This window comes from Montipora foliosa, chromosome 11 (genome assembly GCF_036669935.1).
Source record: "Montipora foliosa isolate CH-2021 chromosome 11, ASM3666993v2, whole genome shotgun sequence".
Taxonomy (NCBI): Eukaryota; Metazoa; Cnidaria; class Anthozoa; order Scleractinia; family Acroporidae; genus Montipora; species Montipora foliosa.
In genome coordinates this window covers 14,776,038-14,780,505 of record NC_090879.1, presented here as the reverse complement: position 1 = coordinate 14,780,505, position 4,468 = coordinate 14,776,038, and the positions used below count along the sequence as shown (strand labels likewise).

Below are 4,468 nucleotides of genomic sequence, written 5' to 3'. Positions count from 1 at the left end.
TACCAATGGCAGCCGGTTAAACTTTGGAAGTGAAAGCAGTGTCTATAGTTGTACCTCTTTCTGATGATTTCAGTTTGGACCCCTGCATGGTGTTGACAACTGACGCCATGACAAGGAATCCCACCAATTTCCAAATAACAATAACAGGACACACACATCAAAAACTGATGTCAAAAAAAGCAATTTTTACGAGAACTGACGAAATTCTCGCGCCCTCATTGGCTAATTTTTATTGTCAATAAGCGGACAGTCACATGAATTTATAATTTATGCGATGCGTCAAGGAGAGAGAGCGGACGATTTGACAATTTGTTGTCGTGAAAAACAAATTGACTTAACTGACAACTTCACTGCTGTCGCTACAATCAGTTTAACAGATTGACGTCAGTTTTTCATGCGTCTGTTCCTGTTACAATGAATTTTGTCATAACATTGTCAAAGTAGTCTGCGGATCCACTCGGCTAGCGCCTTGTGGATCCACAGTTACTTTGACAGTGTTATGACGAAATTCATGATCAATAACAGGACAGACGCATGAAAAACTGACGTCAATTTTTTAAACTGATTGTAGCGACAGCAGTTAAGTTGTGCGCGCGCGATGTAGGACACTTGAAGCGACGCGCGCTTCAGCAACAATTTTTTCACGCGCAACATGGCGCAAGTTTTCAACAGCTTATTTAATATGCTGTTTAACGCTCAATTACTACACTTTGTTTCCTTAAAGAGTACTATTTTTATTTGTTGGAAGTTTCTTTAAACGTGCATTCAGTAATTTAACGCTTTTTCATGCGTATTTGTTTCGCGTGTACGCTGATTTGAATTTTTCTAGTAAGTTCTGTGGTGTCGCGAAAACTCACGCGTAAGCGCCGCGAGACCCAACTGCCGTTATTAAAGAAATAAAAAACGCGCCGAGTGCATTGTTGAGTTATGACAAAGACAATACAAGCTTCATTTTTTCCAATGTTCCACACAAAGGATTAATGTAGACTCAAAAGAGATTTTATTAGAAGGAAGATAATTGATCAATTAAAGATAAATAAATACACAGATAAGTGAAGTTCTGGTAGATTTTATTGATTGAGCCAATCAGAACTATGATGCAACAAAAGCAAAGTTGCGAAAAAGTTAGCACCATTCTGCATTCCTTGCCGCTGGTTCGATACTTCTTATATGGACTCAATCCATAGATGGTGGTATTCGTGGCTGATTCTCTTTATTTAATACAACTAATAGCCTTTCAGAACAACCCAAAATACTAAGAGCTTCTGTTCTTTCATTGGAATGTTATTTTACATTGTTTATAAGTTACATGTACGATTCTTGCGATTCTTTGCAGAATCTTTTCAATGCAACCATAAGTAATTGTTTTCAAGACTCCGCCTCCAGAGAAAACCCTTAATTCTGGACACGTCCGCTTATTATATTGTTGCACGAGGAAAAGGGACGTCTGCGAAGAGACAGAGTCCTTTGTGGAAGGGTTGGGTTGTTACCTATTTTGATTAGAAAGTAAAGATGAGGGTAATAGGCCGTTTGCACGATCTGGTGACATGGTACGGAATAAATTTTGCTGGAACTCATGTTACACTCATGGGACTTTTCCCAGTCCAGCCCGAATTTCCTTTGTTTTGGAACTCCCACAATTTAAGTTGTGTCGCAGCATAATTAACTCCGTACCATGTGACTGGATCGTTCAAAGGGCCTATTAGAAGCGAGCTTATGTCAAATTTCCTTTATTGCTTCTTATAAATTAACATTTTCTAAAGAAAACCGGCCTTTATCACTTCACAGTTCACCGGGGAAAGAGGGAGTTGCTATTCTTAAGAAATCGTGTTCTCTTTTCTCTCATATTTTCGCATAAAAGAACATCAGCTTACATATTAAGGAGAAAAAGTAAAGTAAAGTAAAGTAAAAGTAAAGCAACCATATTTAACGTCGATAACTCGTAACAGTAATTCAACTGACAAACCTGAGGTCGACGGTGTGCTCATTTTACTCCCCCCTCTCCATCAGTGCTCCGTTTTACGGGTATTTAAAGCTACTTAGCTACACGGAAAGGAAAGAAGTCGAAACAAGGATGCGAGATCCGGGAATCGAACTCAGGACCTCTTGCACCAAGGCCGCGCACTAACCGACTGTGCTATCATTGCTCCTTAAAAAGAGTCATTCCGTTGTGTTTCGACTCTAATTGACATTGCTAATCAACTTATAAGTATCTTGCTTACAGAGGAGCTTTTTTCTCCTTCAGGCAGTCTTCATCCGGATTTAAATAACAATGAAGATCCTTGTTGTGATTCAACTGCTGCCATATCTCTTTCTGGCCACGAGAGCTTGTACCGAGATTCGAGTGAAGGCCGAAGACAACTCAATTATCGTTGGCCGAACCATGGAGTTCATGATCAGCCTCGCGTCGAACATCATAGTGGAACCAAAGGGATATCTCCGAACTGCAGCTCTACCAGCGAACTGCGCTAGTCATCCGACTCCCTTGAAGTGGAAACACAAGCACACTGTCACATACTTGAATGCTTTTAAACTTCCAACTGGTGCAGATGGAATGAATAGCGCTGGACTGTCGGTGGGCTCTCTTCTGTTCCCCGGCTTTTGCCAGATTTCAGGTACTTTGAGAAACGTGGAACATTTTCAGCCGAACATAACTGAAATTCCTAGTTGTTACTGACCATGGTTTCTATGACAGGGTTATGTTCGTAACAAACGCCAAGTTTGGTATATACAGTTAGATTGCGGGAATTAACTTTAGATGGAATAACCTGCGATAAAAATAAAATAAAATAAAATAAAACGACGGATGTTTTGGTTGCAAGTCAATAGGTGGTCAATGTCTCTGGTCTTCTGAAGTACTTTACTATATGTATTAAAACACGTAGGGAGACCCCTCTTAAGAAGTTTCGCATTTCATTTCTTTATGTCCAATAACAACAGTGTTTCTTGCCTAATAACTTATCATTGGACTAGTCTTTGCCTGAGATACGTAAAAAAGGGTCACCTGCACATGACTCATAATTCCGGCCTCTAAATCGGTAAAATAGCTGGTGTAGAATTGAATGTTTACTACTATTATCGTGTTCACAACATAGGATGTCCCAATGGACAAATGTGGAATGGCGATTTCCCAACTCGAGTTTGCCCCTTGGCTTCTGGGGAACTTCGCAACGGTCAAGGAAGTGCGTGAAGCGCTAAAGATGGAATCGTTTCCACTGATTTTTGATAAAAAGCTTCTGCACTACACCTTAGAACTGCACTATCCCTACGACTTCCACATGCTGAATATTCGTAACTACGTTCAAATCTCCAAGTACCCTCACGAGGACTTTGTTTTGGGTGGAACTCCGTTCAAACCTTTTGGTGAGGGTAGCGGTTTCCTTGGAATTCCTGGTGACTTGACACCTACGTTAAGGCTGGTACGTGCTGCCACTTTGGCGAACTCCGCTACTCGAGTCAAAACAGGCGCCGAATTCGCCGGCGAATTCGGTCGACATCCCTAACGGCGTGGCTTATCACGAGAAACAAGAACGCTTTGCAGACTACACCTCCTGGAAAGTGGTTAAGGACCTCACGAACAACGCTCTGTACTACCACGACTATAATGATCTAACTATCCGTGTCGTGTACCTGGACAACGTGAAGGCAGGGAAAAGGCTCAAAATAAAGGTCGAAGCACATGAGGTTGGAGGATTTAAGGATGTCACCGGTGACATGACACCTGCTGAAGCCGCCCACACCGAACTGTTGTTGCAACACGTGTTAGCCTTAAATTGAAACCAAAAATAAAAGAAACTGAAAAAATAATTATTACACAGGAAAAAGATTGCGATGATTTCTGTCACCACATTCAGTTACTATGTTTAATCGGCAAATAGCCCCTAGAGCTTTAGTGAGATACTATTTTTAGTTCACTTTAGTTCACGGGGTGTCTTGAATATTGTGAATATTGTACTAGTTTCGGCTTTCAACAATGCATTACAATTAAGCCACTTGTAGCCAGTAATAATCTCATAATAAAAAAACTTGCAACAGAATTCGTTGCTAGCTTTTTCAGTAAGAGACTCAAACGGTCGGGTTAACGAGAAGTCTGATTGACTGATAAGTAATGATATTAAGATTTCAGTCGTATCCTCCAACTCGTGATAATTAAATCGGACTCCCGCGCACAACTTCCGGGAAAACAAAAGCCAAGATATAAAAGGACGGTAAATTTTAAAAACCTGACAAACCAATTTGTTGATTTCACCTGCAACTTTGAATGCGATTGATTGATTTAAAAATACTACTTTGAGTGTGATTGGCTTATTTAACAACATGGCAAGTGAATAAATTGAAAATAGGAGTTTTTTTAACCACCCACAATCGAAGAAACCTTTAATAACCCAAGAGTATATCCTTAGCAATTTTGTTCTGGGTGCTTTGTTATAACTTTTTTAACCTTGAGACTCTGGGATTACTATATATG

The 4,468-nt window shown here is 40.2% G+C and overlaps 1 pseudogene; it reads left to right on the top strand.

Moving 5' to 3' along the window:
* The first annotated feature begins 2,272 nt into the window (after positions 1-2,272).
* Positions 2,273-3,777, top strand: LOC137976728 (penicillin V acylase-like; annotated as a pseudogene).
* The last annotated feature ends 691 nt before the right edge of the window (positions 3,778-4,468 follow it).